Source organism: Marmota marmota, unplaced genomic scaffold (genome assembly GCF_001458135.2).
Source record: "Marmota marmota marmota unplaced genomic scaffold, marMar, whole genome shotgun sequence".
Taxonomy (NCBI): domain Eukaryota; kingdom Metazoa; phylum Chordata; class Mammalia; order Rodentia; family Sciuridae; genus Marmota; species Marmota marmota.
In genome coordinates, this window is record NW_025999968.1 from 5,035,441 (window position 1) to 5,058,978 (window position 23,538).

The window sequence follows — 23,538 nt, forward strand, 5'->3', positions numbered from 1 at the left end:
GAGAGAGAGAGAGAGAGAGAGGGAAGTCAGAACAGTATTAGGTATCTGTGTCCCATCAAAGCAATTAACATAGAGGAATTTTAAGTTAATGATTAAAAATTTACGTAATTTACATTTATTGCTTTATAGATTTCTCTACTTTTGCTAATTAAATAGGTCATTAGTTGAATCATGGTTTTTCTTGTTCTAAGTTCCAGAAACAATGAAGAGAGTGAGAAGTGTAAGGTTGACTTGGAGAGGAACACTTTTTTTTTTAGGTTTGTGTGTTGGTTGGTTGATTGGTTTTATATCCTATTTTCATTTCTCCAAATGCTTATTTCCACCCACTTATTTTGGCTTGATCCAAATTCTAGAGGCAATGGTTCTTCACAGTAAGCTAATGTAGATAAGTGGGTATAGGGATATGAGCCCTTTGAAAATATAAGCAAGTATATTTATTTATGTACATGCATGTTTATATGTATTTATAAATGCACAAAATATTTTTAATCCCTTGCTTAGAAAGTTCATAATTGATTTATTTTTAGAGGGATCATGAATTGAAAAACACTTGGATCTGCTGAGTTAGAGGTATTATACCTAAGTGGACATTAATTGAAAAGAACCTCCACCAAATACCATAACTACCCCAGTTTTGTTCCAAACATTTGCGTTGGTATAGGTAGCAGGGAAAGATAATTAATTAGAGGATCAACCAGGGGGAAGGGAATAAGAGAGTACTTCTACAATGACTTTCTTCATTTCTTCATTCCTACTTCTTTTTTTTTTTTTTGCTCATGTGTTCACTCCTTCCTCTCCTCCTCTTTCCCTCTTTCCTCCCTGCCTCTCTTTTTCTTCCTTCCATCCATTCTTTCTCCACATCTACTTTCCTTCCTTCATTTTTCTTTTAATTATCAGTTTCTTTCTTTTAGAAGAGAAAACTTAAGTATTATTTTAAATAAAGGCCAAGAATATTTTTAATGCTATGGCATATCCCTTTCTGCATCTGCTTCTCATTTACCTTCCCATTGATGCTAATTTTGTTCATTTTATTAACATATCGGTTTTGAGACTATCCTACCCTGGTCTCCAGAAATAGTAGTCCTCTGAAGAAGTCATCTGTATAGCAAAAATAACTTAGAAATCAGTGGAAATAAAAGATAATATCTATATAAAAAGTATCCCTTTCCTTAATTTTCAACATTTTGGCTCCATACTTCATCATCATACAAGCCAAAATTTTCCCAATGAATAAAATTTAAAAAATAATTAATCTGAATTTTGAATTGCTTAAGCAAATGGATGAAATTAAGCTGCAATTTTTTTTCTATTTAGTGGTATAATTGAACTATTAGAGACATAGACAAGATCATCTCCAACTTTGATGAAAGGGAACTCAGACTTCAGTTTTGACCATGTTGAGCAAGAACATCCTATTACTGTAAAAAAAAGGAATAGTTCTCTTCAATTTTTCATTTCATCCAAGAGTATCTCTATATGATCATTAATTTTCTTTAGAGAAGATTGAATTTGGGAAAGGAAGAAAAAAGGTGATTCTGTTAATATGGATTTCTGTTGGAGTTGAAACTGCCTCTAATACAGAGTTTTCTTATAGGATTTGAATTTTCCAATGAGATTGACTTGGCTGCCAAAAAGTCAAATCTATTGTTCTTCCTCAGATTAAGTTGATAATTGGCTGAATAAAATGTTAAGAACAATTAGGAAAGGCAGAATTTTAAAGCTGTTTAGCACAACAAACTAAGTAAAGCTATTTTATTCCTTCTTTTTCTTAATGTCTCTAGTGAACACATTGTATAAAGTTATAGTTTCCTGTTCCATGAAGTATTTCTTCCTTGACCTACCTGCCATACTGCCTAGCTTACACACACACACACACACACACACACACACACACACGCAGTTTCCGCACCACTATTGAATCTTTTTAAAGAATAGTCAAGGTGCAGTCTGTTTCACACAAAAGCATTCAGAGCACCAATTTTAAGGAGACCTTAATTCTTAATTCTTGCTTTTTTCTTGTTCAAATATAGGAATTCTACTACTGTGTTTTTTCTTTCCTACCTTTCAGTGGGTCTTTTTCTTGTTGTTTTTTGTTTATTTGATGCTGTGGATAGAACTCAGGGCCTCATACAAGCTATGCAAGAGCTTTTCCACTCAGCTACAGCCCTAGTCCTTAGGGGATTTATTTTTGGAGAGGGGTGGTAGAGGGGATTGAACTCCACTGAGCCACATTCCTAGCCCTATTTTGTATTTTATTTAGAGACAGGCTCAGTGAATTCCTTAGTGCCTCACTTTTGCGAAGGCTGGGTTTGAACTCGGAATCCTCCTGTCTCCGCCTCCTAAACCTAGGATTACAGGCATGTGCTAGTGCACCTGGCCCTTGCAGCACTTTTTATCATTATCTCTGCCCATTTCAGATTGACCTCACTCTCAGTACCAGCTCACCTTGTGTATTTTCTTTCCCATTGTATCTACTTCTACTATCTCTTATTCTCATTTTGCCTCAGTCCTCAAACTTGTCTCCAGAATTCCTCATACTTAAAATTGTCTTTAACTTCTCATCAGGATAATTGCCTTTTAATTATGATCTAGACACAAATCCCCTTCCTTAGTGGTTTTCTTCTAAGGAGGTAGCCTTTTCTCTACTGATAACTTTTGTTAGTTATTCCACCCTTACTAGGCTATACATTTTAAATAAGCAAATAAAAACACATACTTATCTTCCTCCTAGTTACACTGCTTCTTAGAGGCTGAAGACTCTTTGATAAGTTCTGTAGAGTGCATATCAGCTTGTCATTTTTGTAAAGGTCTTACTGAACTAGCAAATTTGAAAATGTATGCTCTGTGTAATAAAGTATCCAGATGCCACTCAAATGTATATATTAAAGCATACTGACGACAAAATTTTTTCAGTGAATCTCATATTTTTCAACCTTCTTAAACCAAGTGTTCTGAATTTGATTTGGTCTTTACATGCCGATTACCTGTTCATCATTGTTGTATTAGCTCCCTAAGGCTACTGTAACAAAGTACCACAAACTGGTGGTTAAGTCACAGAAATTTATTCTCTCTGTTCTGAAGGCTAGAAGTTTCAGATCAAGTTGTTAGAAGCATTAGTTCCTTCTGAAAGCCTTAAGAACAACTTAGTCACAGGCTGCTCACTTAGCTTCTGGTAGTTTGTTGGCAATCTTCAGCATTATAGAAACAGCTCCCTGATCTCTGCCTTCATCTTCACAGAGTAAAGATGTACCTGTGTACTGTGTTTACTATTTTCAAATTTCTGCTTTTTACAAGGGCACCAGTTGTATTGGATTAGGGGCCAACTCCACTCCAGTATGGTCTCATCTTAACTAATTACATATAAGATCACATTCTGAGGTTCTGGGGCCATAATCCAACCCATACAATCATGAATACTGTCTTTTCAGCACATCTCTATCACATTGATTTCTGTAGGATTTAATTATAAGCCATTTGCAAGCTGTACAGAATTCTCAGCCTTGGATACTTTATCATTACGTCAATTTGTGTCCCCTCTGTGTTCTGAGGTATAGGAGTAGTCATTTTCTTCTGAAAGTGTTCTACCCTCCCATGTAACATGAATGGAGGGACCAGGTCACTGATGTTATCACATATTAAGGAAGAATAAATTGGTTCCATGTTAAAGTCTCCCTGATAAGTAAAGATCAGTTTGGGCAATAGTGTGTACTTTATCGTATTTCACTTAGTTTTGCAACAGCTCTATTTTCTCTCTTCTGGGATCTTGACCATGTTAAATTGAGATAAGCCTAAAAGTGAATATGAGAATGCTGTTTGAGGTATTAGTATATTATTTTCACATGACAAATATGAATACTAAGGAAATATCTGATTAAAATGCTAGGAATTAATTATCTTGTCTACCAGTTGCCCAGGATTTTACACATTAATGTAGGAAAACCATAGTTTTTCTTAGAATTTGGTAAGGTGGAATAGACAGAAATTATACCTTTATGTGTCTTCAGAGATTATACCTTATATGTCTATCAGTTAGGTCATTTAGTAAACACAGTACTAGCACAGAATTGAGTAAAATCAAACACTGTGAGTGGCGTCAGGAAATGTGGACATTCAGTTCTTAGCAGAGAGTCCTCCTTAGAAGAAAAAGTACCCTGCACCCCAGGTATGACTTATCAGGGGTGACCTATGTAGTTCTGAGGGCACCATTCTGATGAGCCACCCACTGTAGTTCTGATTTTGGCAGTCACAGCCTAATGGGCTCTTTGATCCTTGGAATGCTCCTGCCACAGTCAGTGCCTCTGTTTGTTTTGCCCCTCCCTTTGGTCATTACTCCCACCTGTAAGTACAGGACAAAAATGGAGAGGTGGGCGGGGGTGTGAGGGCACACTTTAGGAACAAGGCTTTGCCAGGTATGAAAAGCTGCTTCAACAGTTCTGTTTCTATGAGCAATATATAGCATTTCTGCCAACTCATTAATGAATGCATTTTATCTTGTATATCATTCAATAGTCTACTTAAATCATCTCTCCTGATTATGTTTTCTCATTACTGGGGTCTTGGATCCACCATAAAATGTAGCCAGCCACACAAATAAAAGGCAGTACTTCACCTTCACCTTTTAGTAGTCTTACTTCATAAGTATCTGAATATGTTTTGAAGCATTACTTTATCATATACTTGGACATTTTCAATTAAGTTTCACTACTATATTTGAAAATCAACTTCAGTGGCTTTCTATTTCATTTATTTATTTTTAATTGACTAATTGTACATATTTGGGGAGTACAATTCATTGTTCTTATCTCCATGTAGTTTGTCAGAAAATGCAATCAAGCTAATTAATATATCCATCACATCACCTGCCTATAGGAAATGTTTTTGAAAATTTTGAATAGACTTTGCAATATTCTCTATTCATTCCAATACACTATTGGACAAAAAACATAAAGAGGACTATGCCCACTTTATAGTTTAAAAAATGGAGATACTAAGTGCTAAATCTGTTATTTAAGATCCCATAATGTATTAGTGTCATTCTACCTTCTTAATTTTTCATTCTGACACTCTGGAATTTAGCACTTTAGCATATGCTCTATAAGATGATCAAAATACTTGATCCACATTTTCTTGATAATGTCATTTAAGGATCATAGATAAAAGACAGAAAACTGAGATGTAAGAAGATACTAAATGACTTGTAGCAGAACACATAGCAAGGTCACAGGGAAACTGATACAATCTGGACTTCTTTACCCTATGAACTAGCCATGACTAATTTTTTGACAAGAAGCATTTTTCTCTTTTAGAGAATTCTGATAGTCACATTTGTGAAGCTTGCTGACTTTCACTAAGAAAGCAATGCCTCAAGGAGCAAGGAACTCTGAAGTTTATGTTTTTAACCCTCAATTAAGTATACAGCTAAATTTTTTGATTGCCACTTAACAATTTTGAATATTTGAGCTCTAAAATTCTTGTTTAGGCTTAAATCTAAAATTGAAACTGGATTTAAATTACCTTTTTCTTCCTTTCTTAGGTAGGTATCATTTAGTAAAGCATTTACTGTAGATATTCATATACACACAGATATACATTTATTCACACATATATATTCACATAGATTTACTGTTAAATATTCATATGTATATATAGACATATATATCACTTATTAAAGCATTTACTATTAGATACATAGATATATATTATCACTTGTTAAAGCATTTACTGTTAGATATTCATACACACACAGGTACACAATTATTCATACATACATATTAACATATATATTTACTGTTAAATATTCATATGTATACATATATAATATATATCACTTAGTAAAGCATTTACCTAGATATATATTATCACTTGATAAAGCATTTATTGTTGGATATTTATACGTATACATATGAGTATATGTATCACTTAGTAAAGCATTTTCTTAGATATTCATATATATGTGTGTATATATATATACATGTGTGTATATATATCACTTAGTAAAACATTTACTGTTAGATATTTATATATGTAATATATATAAAGATACATGAGTTTGAAAATTTTTAGATTTATGGAATTTTTCTGGGAAAAACTTATAAAAATTACTCTCCTTTGAAATGCCTCTGCTTGTCATTTTGACTAGAAGATGAGATTTCCCTAAATAATGCTACACTGAGAAATCTAATAAGTAAGAGATACCCAACCAGGCCAGAGTTTTACTAAATTGTTATTACCCATCCAGGTATCCTAGAGAAAGGGGACATAGAGTAGTCTTACATATTTTTACTTTCTACCAATTAGGATTTGCAGTTGAGAAAGAAGCAGATCCTATAAAGCTTCAGCTACCCAAGAGACCCACTTAGGTGACTGTCCCTCAGACAATACTTATGCTCATTTAGTCATCTGTTGGTATCCCCATCAAAACTAATCTCAGCCAAGAGCCATAGAATAAGGACCAATTGTGGAGAGTCCAGGCAGTCCCTCTCCCAGAGGAAATCTAAAATAAAATAAAATAAAATTACATATACATGTAAGTGCCTTCATGAAGTCCTCCAATGATCCCTCCATGATTAAGTACCCCATTTCACCAGGAAGTATCTTTATAACCATAAGTAAATGCTGTGTTCCATGAATATTCACTCATGATTTAGGTCAAGAATTGGAGATAGCTGGACTTGGTCAATGTCTAGAAAGAAGAATATAGAGAGGCCATCAGAAAGGACATCAGAGTTCCCAGAGTTAGATAAGTACTTACAGTTAGCAGCCAAGTTACAGCAGGGATTACTTGAGGAGAACATTAAGCTAGTCCTGTGTGGTGGCCTCTCCAGTGAATTCCAAAAGATCTTTTCCATCTCCTTTAAATAAAGTCCAACATTGTATCAGTTACTTTAAAAGTAAGAATCTGTTTATTATTAACTGATAATTCCTATGCTGTATATCTCTGTTTTGTCCATCAGCTCTGTCTTCTTGAGCATAACCATTCCAGGCATACTACTAACCCTCCTCAAAGGAAAACTGACCAGACTACCAAGTCTAATTTGCTTTATTTAAGACTTATTTACATTTATTATTGAAGGCAGGTGTAGATAGTCATTTGGTTCAGAAATAGTAAATCTTGGCCATATGTGTTAAGCTTTAACTCTGCATGCTTTAAATGCCATATATTGCACACCTCTTCTGGCATGGGCTAGATTCTGTGCACCTTTAAAATGCTAGCTCCTTTAGTCTTCACATTAATCTTCACAACAAGCCATTTTAGAGAGAAGAAAATTAAGCCTCAGAGAACCTAATTAATTTGACCCTGGTCCTACAGCTAGTAAGTGACAAAGCTACCTCTTCTGACTCAGATTTCCCCTCTCCTCATATTTTTTTTTTTTTTTTGGCATTAGGGATTGAACCCAGGGACACTTTACCAATGAGTTACATCCCCAGTCCTTTTTAGAATTTTTATTTTGAGAGAGAGTTTCACTAAATTGCTGAAGGTCTTGCTCAGTTGCTGTGGCTGACCTCAAACGTGAAATCCTGCTGCCTCAGTCTCCCAGGTCATGGAGATTATAGGCATGCTCCACTGCATCTGGCCTCCCTTTCCTCTTTTTAAATCATATTAATTCTGCTTCTGACAATGTGGATTCTGAATTGCCTTTGAAAAGTCTTTTAGTTTGAATAAGGAGAAAGGGGACTGCCATAGCATGTGATTGTCTGGTGCTAGTTTTTGTCACCTAAAAATATGCATAGCCCAAGCTAGTTGTCAGCTTGTCTCCCAACATAGCCTACTAGCCTGTTGACACCATGTGACATTATTTCCCAGACATATTTTGTGAGACACAGCTCTTATGAGATACAGGTGTTTAGCTTAACTCTCAAAATAATCTCAAACCACCTGAATTTTCATAAATTAAAAATAATAACATAAATATTATGTGTGACTATGTAAGTATAATGTAAGGAAACTGGCTTTGGGACGGTATTAGTTGTAGTGTCTCATTATTTAAAATGAATCTACACACTGCATATTCATCTTTCCTACTTGTAACTTTCATAATCTATTAAATGCAAATGGTAATAATACCTGCCTAATAATGTCACTATGAGGATTAAATGAGATAGTATATAGCATCTAGTAAGCATTCAAAAAGTGTTAGCTATTAATAATAGTTAACATGAGCATTACAGGAATAAAAAATATAATTATTGATAAGTACTTACTAAATAGCAGGAGATAAATAAATATATATTGAATGGGTTAATGAAGTATATAAATTATTTAAATGGCTTGGTGTGACCAATCTAAGGTAAGTACAGTATTCTGCCTGCTGCATCATACTTTGAATATAATATGCACCACAATGTTTAATATGATTAAGAGCTGTATTCACTTTCCAAGAGTATTTTCTGGCTTTAAAGAGACTTTTTGGGAATTTAGGGGTATCATTTCTTTCCTTGCTTATCATTTGCACCCTTAGTACTGCATAGTGTTCTCTGGCTCAAGATATATGTGTGACCACTAAATAGACATCGATTTTCTGCTTCTTTTAATAGTCAAACAGATATGATTTATCTTATGGTGCTATGAAAATAAGAAGCTATACAAGTATGCACATGGTAAAAAGAAGATAAATGACTGGAAAACATAAAAAAGGCAGAGTGTATCCTGCATGCTTCCTATTTGTCTGAGACAACAGAAACATACTGAAAGTGAAAAAGACAATGTATGTCACTATTTGTGCCAGCACTTGTGATGTGATGCAACATACTTTTCCAATGATGTTAAGACATAGTTTTGGGAGGCATTTTTTTCCTTAATAAACTTGTTTTTAGGTCCTGAAATATATGCCATCTGAAACATTTATCTGAAATTATCATGCATTAACCCCACCCCTACTTCCTAGAATTTGTAATCTGATTCTAGTAATAGTTTTAGAAAGGGTTCAAAGGTTTGCCTCTCCCTAGAATATTCTCCCTACCACCAGAGCTTTTGCTTTACTTTATAAATAGTTCATACATCACTTCTAGGAGCCCAATTTCATGCCTTCATGCATATTCATGTCTTTGCCCTTGCTTTGCTATGTTAGTAATTTTTTCTTTTCAAGGATAGTGATTAAATTGTGAACTTCCTGAAGACAAGCCATGCATTATGCGTCTCTTCATACTTAGTATTATTCAGTTCCTGAGGTAGAGTAGGTGCTCAATAAATATGTATCCAATACATTAATAAATTTTCAATCACATACACATGTGATCAGGGAGATGTATACAATTTCTTAGTCTTTACATATTTCTCAGGTGCTTGAAAACTTTTTGTAAAATGTCTCTGAACATATTAACATGCTTCTGAGTGTGCTAGACACTTTGAGGAACATTTTCTAATCTTTGGAAAAACAAATTTCCTACTTGTTTTTGTTCTTTGTTTTCACTCTTGACAGTCTCCTTTGCACAGTGGACTCAAGTGTGCTGTTGATTACTGATTGGTTGAATCACACAGAAAGTGTTATGAATCTTTATATTTGTTTACACACTACCTGTTTGGTGGTTTTGTTCAAGCACATAATCTATAGATTTTTTAAAAAAGTGGATGGATTGTGTCAATTAACAGAAAAAGTCTTACTTTCAGTTAAAATTTTCAGCCTTTAATATAGTATGTGCCATATAGGTAGGTGTCAGTAAATGTTTGTGGAATGCCTGAACAAATGAGACATTGTTACTCATTGTTTTGAGGATGAGGTTTGAGACTTTTTTTTAAAGGCTTAGTGAAATGTCCAGTATGGAACAGCAGCATAAGAGAAAAATCTGACACTCACAACCCCTACTTCTGTGTTTCCAGACTGTTACACAAGCTCACTGAGAAGTGTCGTATATGTCTGATTTCTCAACTTCACTCTGCAATAAACTTTTGCAATCCAGAGGCTAGAGACCTCTTTTGTAAATGTTTTCTGCCCAGTGACGGTGTTGGCACCAGGGAGGCCCCAGAAGATAAAGTGGAGGACATATGGCTTCCATCTGAAGACAAATTGGTGGACATAACGTGGTAATTCAGCTGCGATGTCCTTTATATTGTAAACTGAAAGAGTATGATTAGAGGTGTTTATAAACGGCGTCTGAATTCCCCCACACCCTCCCCACCCCCTTTCCACTGTATTTTTATCAGCCTGAATCATAGCCATCCAGCGTCCCAGTCTCACTGTGTTATTTGTGAAAATGGCCAGCATGAGGAATTATTAATTAAAGCTAACAAATCACCCTGACGAGCTGTGCCCTGGCATGGCTGAAGGTTGATTGGCGAAAGTGTTCTCCTTTGGAGAAAAGACTTTTTGTGTTCGTGACGCAGTCAGGGACGGATTATTGAATATGCAAGTTAGAAGAAAAATCACAGGACAAGCAAATTGAGTATTTACTGGCAAATAATTGCTCTCTTAAGCTGTGGCTCTCTTCCTAAATTCTTAACATTCCCGGGGGTTAGAAAGAAACACAGAAAAATGCATCGGTACAGAGTACATTTCAAAAAAAATACATAGACTGATGTTTCAGACTTGTGCAGGTAAGTGTGATTGTGTGTGCATGGAAAGTGAAAGAACAAGGGGAAGCAGGGGAAAGACAGGGGGAAAGCATGACTGTTAGTCTGGTGAGTTTTTTTTTTTTTTTTTAATCAACTTGTTTATTGGAATACTGCTCAGCATATTTCTAAGTTGAAAATTTAGTTTCAGTGCTGCATTTATTGTGAAAGTTAGAGACATGAGAAGGAGAGAGGTTTTTCTTAAAAGTTATTTATCAGTTGAAGAATATGTAATAGCTTTCAATTTTTTTTTCAATAATAGTTTTCAACTTTTCTCAGATATTTGTGTTAATATGTAAAAATGGTCACTTGCTTTAAGATCTGTATTTTTAACATTGTTGGTTATGACGCGTCTTAAGTGTCTCAAACATATTTGGGTACAACTAATGCATTTATTTTTAAAAGTAAACACTGTTTTACACCAGTACGAAGCTAGTCCTTGTTAACAATTTGTAAAGAGGCATTAAAGTTTTAGAATAGTTACTTAAACTTCTGGCTCTTTAATAGCTAGTGTCCTTACTGTTGTTTGTGTGGTCTTTTTATCTAGAATGTTGATCAGAATACTGAGTTTGTGGGTATTCTAAAATGGGAGAGACTAGTTTAGAGGCTTTTTCAAAACTAAATTTAAATACATAGAAAAATATGAGTATGGAAATGAAGGCTCATGTATAAAATGTAGACATTAAGAAACAGAGATACTTTTATAAGTACAGTTAGGTTATGTGAAGAACATTATCAAAATACAAATATCCTCTGAGGATGAATTTCATATTCTGTGAAAACCTAGAAAATGTGCATTTATCAATAACAAACTATTTTTGAAATGAGAATAATTGGCTGGTGAAATAACATGTTAGGGTTGTATTAACTATGAATAGCATCTATTTAAAACAAAGGCATAAACATAATTTACACTAAATTAACTAATTAATAATTGCAAAGTACTTTAACAATAAAACATCTACATGATAGTAATAAAAAATAGGAATCATAATAAAAATGGAAAATTGGACAATCACAGAATTAAGTTAGGTGACTCTCATAAGGTTTTAAAAATCAGAATTTTAAAATATAAGTAAATAAAACATATTTTGCCTACTAATCTATCCTTTGAACCATACAATATTGTAGGAGTTAGTAGTTTCTCCTTACTCTATTTTATTTGATTAAATAAGTCTGTCTTAGTATGTAGAATAGAGCTCCAAAGAAAGTTTAGAAAATATATTTTTAAAGGTTTAATTCCCACTGGATTACATTCTGTCCTCAAATTTCAAGAGGCAAGCCTTCTTAAAGGTTTTTGTGACTATGTGAGGGCAAAATTTGGTCCATTATTTTGAAATAGCAAAAGGGGCATTTAAAGCATATGTTCAGAGACTAAACCATCTGCCTGCTTTATTATGAATACCACAGAATTATGAGAACTTGGAAAGGCTCAAACACTGAACAAAGTCCTATGAAAGATTTTAAGAACACAGCACTGTGATTTTAAAACATATTTTTCAGTCACTTACTTTTGCAATGTAGTTTATGTGTCGTCTGTGGGAGAATAGTATCATTACCCTTTTTGATATATAGGGAATAAATGGCAATGGATAGTTGAGTGACATGAATCTATGGCAAGTTAATGGTAATCCTTTCTCTCTAATTTAACCCATTATATCTAAATACTTTTTAGGGTTTTGGACTTGTCATCAGTGAAACTCACAGTGACTTAGGGAAACATAATAAAATGGTGACTGTTGGAACAAAAATGAAGTCCAGCTGCTAGCTTCTGGACTATCTACAAATGAGTTGCAAAAGACATGCAGAAGCCAGAGTAAGGATCACTTCTGTAATCCAACTGTGATGTAATGGAAATATGAATTGGCTATTGGTTGCCCAGACTGGTGGGGGAGGGTCACAGAAAACAAATAACAAGCGCAAATTGGCATTATTCCGAGGTGGCACTACTATATTCCTTTGGTATCTGGAAGGATATGCAATTCGGAAATTAGTAAAAGAACAAAAATCATATTTAGGTCCCAAATAGTAACATTTCAGCCCCAGAATGGTAATTTGAGAACAATTCAAGATGATTATTATATATAAGGTGTCTAGTGCCTAGGAGGATTATTCTATCTTATCTGGGTTTTACTAGAATTGTCCTGAGACTGGCTGGTTCATTATCAGAAGAAAATGCAGAAACTAGACAAACTCAAACACAATGTAAGTTTTCAGTATTTAGATGACATCAGTTTTTGTTGCTTAGTGAAAATTATTTGATTGAAAGAAAATAGCAAACTAAGAACTGATGTGTTTGGTTTGAAGATTCTAAGTAAAAAAAATATGTATCATGTATAGATAATTTGTAATAAATAAATATTTTCAGAATTATACATTTTGATAGATGGATTAAGACAAGAATTTTTTAATATAGAGATTTTAAAAGCAAAGATTTTAAATAGCTACAGTTGATTTTCAGAATTAAAAGATGTCAAAATTATTTGGTACTGTGAATGCCTGGGTTGGATTGCCTATGGATCTTCTCATGATGGTATTTTAATTTTGTTCTGCCATGAATTACAATGCTATAAATAATCAGGTGAATCTATAATGTGTTAGCCCCAAAACTATATCTCTTTTATTTTATAACGTTAGTTTTAATTTTTTATTTGGGATGTGTATGAGATATATATATCAAATATGCATGCATGCACACACCTTTTTTATGGGGGTAGAGTTATTTCTGACACCCTATTTCAAGAAAGCATTAAAATGGTTGACAAAGAAAAATAAACAGATAAAAAAGGAAAATACGTGAATTGGAAGTAAGTAGGTAGTGAAGATAAAATAAAACAAAGCAATAAGCCAGGATAAAGATATAAAAATGTGGGGCTGGGATTGTGGCTCAGTGGTAGAGCGCTCGCCTAGTACAGGCGGAACCCGGGTTTGATCCTCAGCACCACATAAAAATAAAGGCATTGTGTTGTGTCCATTTACACCTAAAAAATAAATATTTTTAAAAAATATATAAAAATGCAATCAAGAATGAGGTCAGCACACACACTATGTTCAATAAAGAGTTGCCTTAGACTTTCTTACAGCCAAGTCAAAAAGAAAATCATGATAAGTCATGCAATTTACAACATCCCTAAGAATAATAAAATAATTTCCATCATTCATCACTAAAGCTCTTAAAAAATGATAGACTCTGAATTTTGGGGAAGTCTGTGCTAAGATATTAAGACAACTCCCATTGAAAATAATTATAGGCTTTAGAGACCTAAAGGTCAGGTCAGACACAGAAACACCACCTTCCATGGCATGTGAATATAGGAGTAGACTAGAGCAATCCCTTTCTAATCCTAGGGCATACACTTCGGAGGCGGTGGGGGGAAGAACAAGAAGAAGAAGAAAAAGAAAAAAATATGTGTTAAAACTGTTGACAAGACCAAGATATTATGAAAAATAAGGAGTTAAGTGAAGGGGTAATTTTCAAAACTACTTCATATAAATATATACATTATAATAGCAAATCAAAGATTTAGAAGGCCCCCACTTTTATAATAACTAGTAAAACACATTTTATCAAATAAAATTCTCAAATCAACATTACTTTCCTGAGTTGTACACAAAAGATTGTTGTGTTGCTGCCATTCTTATTCCACTTTTACTTCAAGCATACTGTCAGTCTTTTTGAAGTTTTAAAAAGAGTCCTTTCTCATAATAATATTTAATATTTATCACCCTTGCATCTGCCTTGCTTCATTTTCAGAAGTCTTAGCATACTGCCTAGTCTTTTCAGGGGTAATTTTTTGGTTAAGTCACATTAATAGAATAATATTCTCTTCCACATTGAAAAAGTGAAGCATAAATTTTTTTTTCTACATTATCTAATCCATAATAAGTAGTCTATTCCATAATAAGTAGTGCAAGGACCACCTGTATCAGGATTACTAGGGCACTTATTAAAATAAAAATTTTTGGAGCCCTTTTGAGAACTTCTGAATCCAAATCCTTGAGGATGGAACCTAGGGATTTGCAGTTTAGAAACTACTCCTGCTATTTGTATACACCAAACTTTGAAAACCAGTGTTTTTAAATTGTGACTTAAAATATCTAGTACATGAATGTAAGACAGTAGGATTTCCCTCCCACAGTTGGTGAGGGTTCATTATATAAACACTAAGTAAAACACTAATGCATATTCAATAATATATTGTGATCGCTGCTAATAAAAACAGAATAATCTAGCTTAGCAAAGTATTCTAAATTTGTTTGAACTCGTCAAGCCACATCTCGCCATTTTATAAAAATATTTCTTAATTGTTCTACCGATCATTTACTGAAAATTATTATTTTCTAAGTTATATGTTGGATCTGGGTACTAGAACTACAAAGATAAATAAAGAGTACCCGTTCCTTGTTTTAATAAACTCATAAGTAAGACAATTTTATTGCTGGGATATTATCTAAATTAGAATAACTATGAATTGCCACATAATCTCTTTAAGTAAAATTCAAGGTTCCATATATCACCACAAGTATACATTTGATAGCAGTATATATTGTAGTTCCCTACTACAATGTGGAAGGTGCAAAACATAAGAAATTCCATTTCCCCAATGGGAGACTCTATCCCCAAAAGCTGGAATGGGAAGTGTCATGGAACCTTCTAATTCCATTTCTCCCATCATCCATCAGTGGTGTATTACCAGGGTCCTTTCTGAGAAGAAAAGAGAAATATCTGGGTGCTCTAGGCATTATGAGGATTTACATGTTTCTTTCCCTTGCCCCTCTGATGGCTGGTCTATAGGAAATGCTGTATGTAGCCTAAATGGTGGCATCCTTTCTAGTTGGCAGATGAGGCACAGTATGCAGGGGCCCAAGCATCTGACTTGGAACTGTGTTCCACAGGTTATAGAAGTGCAAGAAATTGGGTACTGACAGGATAACAGGGATATATTATATATGAAGCAATTAATTTCCAGAATATAAGAAATATTGTGAGAACTTCTATATATTTTTCCTTCCTTTTTTTTCTTTTCAATATATACTAATTGAGAATTTATGCTATAATTCTTCTAGGAAGTAAGAATGCAGTAGCAAAATAAAGTTTCTAGTTTCATGATATTGATAGTATAATGGGAATAAGATTACTAAATAAAAACAAAATAATATAAGTATAAAAATGATGTACTTCATTTTTGAAACATGTTTCCTGTGTGTGTGTGTGTGTGTATATATATAAATATATACATTCCTTTACCCAACAGTAATGACCTCCAAATATAGACCAGTCAATTCAGGACACTGTGGTATTTCGAAGCTCCTTATCATGGGGACCTGAAGATAATATAACGGAAAGACACAAGTTACCTTGGAGGACAACAAGGCATGCATAGTTGCCTATAAGATTTTTCTTCATCTTTTGCTTGTTCTAGTGAATTTGTGTTCTGGGTTTTTTTCACTGAACTGAGTGGTGGACATGCAGGACACAAAGAGGTCTTAGAGGTAATTTATGCAGTCTTCATGGGACTTAACCTATGATAGAGAAGACTGATAATTAACTATAGTATATGGCTTTGATAAGGTTACATGGAAGCCAGAAAGGGCTAGCCAACAGAGCAACAGGAAAGGCTTCCCAGGGCAAATTTAAAGTGAAACTAACAACCTAATAGTAAAACAAAACAAAAAGAATTTTTTTTTGAAGTAAAGTTCTAATTTTTCCCTTGATCAACAAAGTAATATATAACCATGGTGAAAATATTTTAGACATTAGGAAAACATATTTTTAAAAGGGGAGGAGGATTACTTGTTAACTCACTGCTTAGCAAAACCATTGTTAACATTCATCAGACACTTTTTTTTAAGCATGTATTATGTTCTAGGGTTTAGCCAGCCAGACAGTGCTTCTCAGAAGGGAGCATTTTAATTGGCAGAAAATATGAATAGCAGTGACTCAAACTTTTGAGTTAAGCTGTCTTCAGATTTGGGCTTCAAACTACATAGGCCCCAACTCCACTGATGTAGATTGAAGAATAGGAATGCAGTATTCTGAGCAAACATCATAACACCTGTCACAAGAGTAGATATGAGAGTCACACTCCTTGGGGTCAAATCCTGGTTATACTTCTTTTCTATCTGTGATCTTGGACAAATTATTGGGCTTCCACGTTTCAGTGTATCTCTTTATAAAATTAGATTATTAATAGTACTTACTGTGCAATATTTTGAGAAATGAATAAAACAGTGCATACATATAAGTGTTAATCATAGTACTTGGTGGATAGCAAAATATTCAATAAATGTCATCATTACTACTGTGATTACTATTTTGATTATGACTATTACAATTACTTTATTACCAGGGAAACTTGCTGAAAATATATTTTGTCCAGTACAACTCCATTATTACTACTGACAAAACAATTCAAAACACATTTTCTACTAAGGATGGGTCAGAGATATTGTCTTTGCAATACATATTAAGAATCTTCATTTTATAGATGAAAATTATAATGTGATTTATCTCAGTATATTAATGATATTTTGCAGACTACATTTGTGTTTCTTGGTAGAAACGATGTCTAAATCTGACTTAAATGCCCTTCATGTCACAGATTTTGTTTCAACAATCCACGATTAACTAAGTTTGTTATATTAAAAGAAACTTTTAAATCCAAAGCCCAATGTTTTTCAGATAGTGCCACACCTTTAATTATACATTGATGATGAGATAGTTTAGAAATATAATTTTATCTAGGGAGAACATCTTAGGAAAAGTTTCAATTTCAGATCTGTGTCTTGTTCATGATAGTCAAAGATCACTAACCTAGCAGGTGCCACATACTAGTTTATTAAATTGAATTACATTTTTAAAATATTTTTTAGTTGTTGATGGACCTCTATTTCATTTACTTATTTATATGCAGTGCTGAGAATCAAACCCAGTGCCTCACACGTGCGAGGCAAGCGCTGTACCTCTGAGCCACAACCCCAGCCCATAACGATGTATTTTTAAAAAGCAATTGACAACACATTCTGTTAACTTTTCAGAATTGCAGCTTTACATTGGTATTGAAAGCACAACTATATCATGAGAAATGCATGGACGCTAATTACGTAGAGTAAGCTCCATGTTTGGTTATCTGCTCTGCCATTTACAAATTACATAAGCATAGACAAGTTGGTGTGTATGTATTTGTGTGTTTAAGTCCTGAAATGGAAAATGGATCAATAATATTTTCATTGTTGTATGTGTATGGCCCCTAGTAGGGTTCTTGGTATATAATACTCAATAAATGATATTTGTTACCAACAGCAGTAACCACAACAATACAACACAAAAGTCCTGTGTACAATGACCATAAGCTCATTAATATATATGAGTATGTAAATAATGACACTTGAAATTGCTTAATGTTTGACACACAGTAGGAAGTGAAGTGTGTATATAAATTTGATGTATTTAAATGCCTGCATGAAAAGATTGCTTTAATTATTCTAGTTAAATGAAAATGCAATCCAGAAATCCAAAACTAACTTAATCTTTTGAAAAATGACAATAAAAGCAAAGATGGCCCAAGGATTTGTTACCAAAATGGCCAAATAATATGGAATTAAAGCAAATAAATAACAGGGATCACACTCTACTTCAAATAGTAAGAAAAGGGAATTAACTTGGAAAACTCTTAGGTGACCTCTAATTTGAATAGTATTAATTGGAAGCATTTTAAAGATCAAAGGCTATTATTGCTAGTTGGAATTGTAGCTACATATGGAAAATGGCTGCAGAGATTCACAATATAAAAATAGTTCATTGCTAAATTCGAAATTCTGTTAATGTCACAAACAGTGGGATGTGAAACACAAATGAATTGTGATGACAGTTGAATACCAAGCTGCCTATTTTTTTTCCCGTCAGAGCTGCCCATATTTGGCTTCATATTTCCTCAGTCCTGATTTAACCCATCAATATTTGTATTTTCTGTAGCTAGCACCACCTTGTAATATATTATTTAAGAATTTTATTCCTAAATGCTTCTCAGTGCCTAGGAATTCTGTTCTTGCTTTTCTCCCCACAGATGTGTATTGTTGAATCACTTTTTTTTTTTACTTTTCACTATAAAGTCCAAGCTTTTAATACTTTTAACCAATATTCTTATTCAGCTCTATATTTCTCTTTACTCTTCCATTTCTCTTGAGTGTTTAAAGTGTCATTCCATTCTTCTTGATCTGCAGGCTGTTTGTATAGGACATATTTCTTCTCCATGTGGCTTTGACTTGGGGCACTTGCTGTCATCCTGATAATTTGCATTCATTTCCTACTATAGTTCTTTAAAGTCTGTTTTTTCAAATGTCACTCTTATCCTTTATGGTAGAAGGTCTTTATGATCCTGGGTTTGGGAAACCAGATTTATTTTATGAACCGAATAAAGCTTCCTTTTAAATGTAGTAATTCCATATAACCATAAGCTAGCTTGACCTTTGGGAAATGTCATTAAAAAAAAAAATCTCTAAAGACTGTTACTGAAATGACCAAATTATTTAGCCTTAATGGATTTTGTAGCATGGATACCCAATCTACCTCACAAGTTAACAGTCCTGGCTAAATATTTTTCATTTGGATTTTACTACATGTGGTGATTTGGCTGACATTTGTTGAGTGACCTCTCTTTGGCAAGAGTTTTATATTTTATTCTTAAGACAATCCAGTGAAATAGTTACTATTATCTTCATTTAATATATCAGAAAATCTTTACCTATAGAAGTTATGCGACTTGTTAAATGGTGGATGCCAAAGTTCTAAGACTCTAAAGATTTTCTTTTCTCCATTACTATAGGCCTACGTCTGGTTATGGATTTACATTATTTGCTGTGGGGAGTTTGTGATACAATTTAGTAAGGAGCATGGCCCATTTCAATAAAGAAAACAAAATGATGGTGAGATTTTATTGTGCTGTCATTTTGTTGAACTATGAATCCACAGCTTTGGATTCACTAGATCTCCAGATGACAATCGGCAACTTCCTTTGCTTCTCCCTTTGGTTTCAGGGAACGTGTTTACAAATTTGAAGAAACTGGGACTTGAAATGAGTGGTTCCTAAACCAAGGGTTTCTTCCTTCTTACAAGAGCCTCCTATCATTTGTCTCCATCTTTTTTTCCCAAAACTAAATTCTCATGATTCTCAGCAAATGCACCCTGTAGACCTTTTTTCCCATCAAATTTTATGAAGAACTATAATTATTATAATTGTTCACTACTTTTTTAAAGTGAACACAATACATTTTTAATCCATTCAGCATCAACCTATGTGTTTCTCTTATGGGGCATTAATGCCATTTTATATAGCACTTTATAGTTTAGAAAACACATGCCAAAAAAAAATAGAATCATTGTTTTTTCTTCAGGGTGATTGAGAAAAGGGACATATCACTCAGCAGTTGTTGCCACAAAGAGTAAAGCAGTGATGAGACTGTCCTTCAAATCGGGAGTATTTTTCCATGATAGTGCTTGGTCTTGCTTTGCCTTTCTTCATTTGCACCATTGAATTCACCAGTTGGCACTCCAGATCCCAAGAGCTTTGCTTTGAACAAGGACTGGGAGTTTGTATAAATTACCATAGTTTGTAATTTTGTCACTACTGTTTACTTCATTTGTGTCCTGAAATTTCTATGGAATTTAGAGTGAAATTTTAACTATGACAAAGAAAAAACAGAAAGCAAAGAAAGACAGGAAAGAAATTGTAACAAAAACCCCGGGATAATCTTTCTTCAAATAGTCTTCTGAAAAGAAAACCATAAAATCTTTATTGTGAGATGGTCCGCTTTTGGATTACACATCAGGAATGTTTTTCCTGGGCTGCATCTCTCATGTTCAACCTTCCTCTGGTCACAATGAATATTCAATTTCCTTCTCTCAGATTCTGACAGTTACCAATTTTGATATGTCTTTCCTATTTTTTATTGCTCTAAATTTAAAGTAAGCTAGATGTTTTTCGCTTTCACCTTTTGAAGTTTCAAAAACTTTTCTTGTGTATGTATCAAAAATTACTGTGAGAGGAATGAATCTAAACTAATACTGCTATGTACATATATGAATATACCACAGTGAACCTCACTATAATGTATATCCACAAGATACGAGCCAATAAAAAAAAAAACTCTAATAGTAAATAGCAGAAATATCAGTAAAGAAGAGGACAGAGAACATGAAGAAGGAGGAGGAAAGGGGAAATACTGAATAAATGCTGTGGACTGAAATTGAGCTAAAAATTTGAGCTAAAATTCATGCTTTTTAAATTGTGTCAAAATAAGAAAAGAAAAATCACTGTGGAACTGCCACAAATTCTGTATGTTTAAACAAAAAAAATCATATTTTACATATCTGAATTTTACTAGGTATTTTCACCTTTTTCTTAATCCCAAATATCTTCAACCTTTATTCTTCCCTTTAAATATGGATCCTGAGCCAGGCACAGTGGCATATGCCTCTAATTCCAGCAACTCAGGAGGCTGAAGCAGAAAGATAACAAGTTCACAGCCAACCTGGGCAACTTAGCAAGACCTAGTCTCAAAATTAAAAAAAAAGAAAGAAAAAAAAAAAATATATATATATATATATATATATATATATATATATATATATGAATGACTGGGGTTGTAACTCAGTGGTAAAGTGCCCTTGAGTTCAATACCCAGTACCAAACTAAAGAAAGAAAAAATAATGAGTCCTGGAAATATAAGTGAAAATTGACAAGAGATCTAAAAGATTAGCAGATAAAGTCAAATTTTTCTGTTCTAGAATCTATTCAAAATTGACTTCCTGTCATGCTGTTTGTAACCTTTTCTTTTCACAAGTATTGTATAGGTAATAAGATAGTATTATAAAAATATGTAGGAAAATTCTACATATGTGTCCCATCCCCTTACCACTCCCCTGAACTGTTGACAAGAAAAATATATATATATTTCCAAAAGTAGGGAATTATTTGCTTGGTAAATTTTAACATTTGTGTGAATTGATCATGTTTGTGAAAAATATTGAAGACTTATGACTTCTTTATTCCCTTTATCTTCACTTGGCTGAACTAATAAATTTTGAATATAGATTCAGTATGGTCATAGTCTCAATCATACCACGTTTAGAAGCAATGTTCTAGAGTATGTTTCTCTGCTAGCATGACTCCACAAAGAAAACGAAACCAATCCTAACAAAACTCTCCTTGTAACAGAGTAAAATGAAGCTTGCAACAACTGTTTTGAGAAATGGTTTGCACAGTGACTAACCACCAATTTTTCAAACACTGTTGAAGGCATTTTAAGCTGTAGAATGGACAGGGCATGAGAAAAATCAATAAAGGGAAAAAGAGCTCTGTCACAGATGAAACCAAAAAAAAATACTGTTAAGACCAGCTCCCCTTCTCCATGCATCTATTATCACATTCCACTAAAAGGTGTTGAAAAAATCAGCCAGGTTCCACTAGAGCGATAGTGTCCAGACAGGCATGCCTGTAAATAATTAAAAGAATAAACTAGAGTAGAAAAAACAAAATGGAGGGAAAAATAATTAAACTCTGAAAATTTTGAGTGTACTAAAACTTAAAAATCTAGAAGAGGGAAAGAACCTATTCTTCAAAAGAAGATGCTTTCCATCCTTCACTAGCAGCAGAGGATTGATGGTGTGATAATAGCAGCCCTTTGGGTAGGGCTGCTGGGAAGAACACTGTCTTCACTAAGGCTTTACTAGGTGTTCAATAGCCCAGGGCAATATGAGCAACGTCCTTGTTTCTAGAATTGAGTAAACCAAATCAGGATGAACGACACATGGTTTAATAGTTAACTTTTAGAACAAGGGGCAGGGAGATGCTTTTATACCATAGTCCCAGTTTTCATTCCAATCTCATTACTGAAGTCTGTTCTGAGAGCATTTACAGCTTTCCGGAGAGTCTGACTTAGGAGGAATCCTGAAAATGGAAATATAGCTTAATGGCCTTCCTGTCCTGGAGTCTCCAATACAGGTGAATCTGTGATAAATCATGCTCTAGAACCCAAAGCATTGTTATTAATGTAGTTGTTATTATTATTATATTATTAGTCTTTTCATCTGTTAGTCATTCTCTATTCATTTTCCTATGCTAGAAATACGTGAAAGTTTTGTGAATATGCAGAATTGTTTTTTCTGAGTTTCTCTAAGGAAGTTTGTATCTTCTTCTAAGATGGGAATCTGAGATATTTTGAAATATAGTTGGATGTGCTAGTCCAACTATAGAAAAAATCTGGACATGATCTTTTATTTGATAAAGGAACAGAACAAAGGAAGGGAAAGAATTGCACCTTTTGGCTGATTCCATCTTCAGTATTCAGTGTTATTGTATTTACTTGGTAGTCTTTTATAGTGTCTCTATTTTCTCAAAATCCTAATCAGACATTTCCCAAATGACTAAGGGAATCTCCCTGACTCTCAGCACATTCTTCATCTCTTCCAAAGGGGAGTAACCATGGACTAGGTACTAGCATACTTAATGAACAGGCACTTGGGTTATGAACAAGCATTGAAAATAAGAAAATTGAGGACAATTTATGGTAAATATTTAGCTCATGGAACTGTTGGAAGAGTCTGGTATGGAGTTAATGTTAGTATTATAACTAAACTAAACAGCAACAGTAACAACAAACAGCAAAACCATACTTCTTATTCCTCCTCTCTGTCTTCATTAAAAAACAAGCAACACTATAAAAATAGCCCAGCAAACAGAGAGAACACATGTCCGTATTTTTAGTATATGATCATATATCTTTATTGTAATTCTGCTGCCACACATTAACCGAGTTATTTATCTGTGATGTTTCTCAAAGATTGCCTTTGTACATGTCTGCATAGCTGTTCTAATAGTGTTACTATTTTCTTCATTCTCTCCTTTTATTTGAGCTCTTTATTTCATGCATGCAAAGAGGCTCTTTTTCCAGCCTCTTTACACACATTCACCATTTCACTAGGACAGATGGGT

At 33.8% G+C, this 23,538-nt stretch overlaps 1 protein-coding gene across 29 annotated transcripts in view; it reads left to right on the top strand.

Annotated features, from left to right (window-relative positions):
- The window catches only part of Zbtb20 (zinc finger and BTB domain containing 20), an 809,739-nt gene that overhangs the window by 372,654 nt on the left and 413,547 nt on the right, over positions 1-23,538 (top strand). For 6 of the 29 annotated variants that reach the window (XM_048803895.1, XM_048803897.1, XM_048803887.1 and 3 more), the window contains exon 1: positions 10,077-10,531. The exons of 17 other annotated variants lie outside the window; for them this stretch is intronic. The gene's annotated coding sequence lies outside the window, so the exon portion shown is untranslated. Of the gene's footprint in view, positions 1-9,486; positions 10,022-10,076; positions 10,532-10,598; positions 10,616-21,264; positions 22,549-23,538 lie in introns of those variants that run through there. 6 more of the 29 variants (XM_048803898.1, XM_048803888.1, XM_048803896.1 and 3 more) reach the window with 3 other exon arrangements.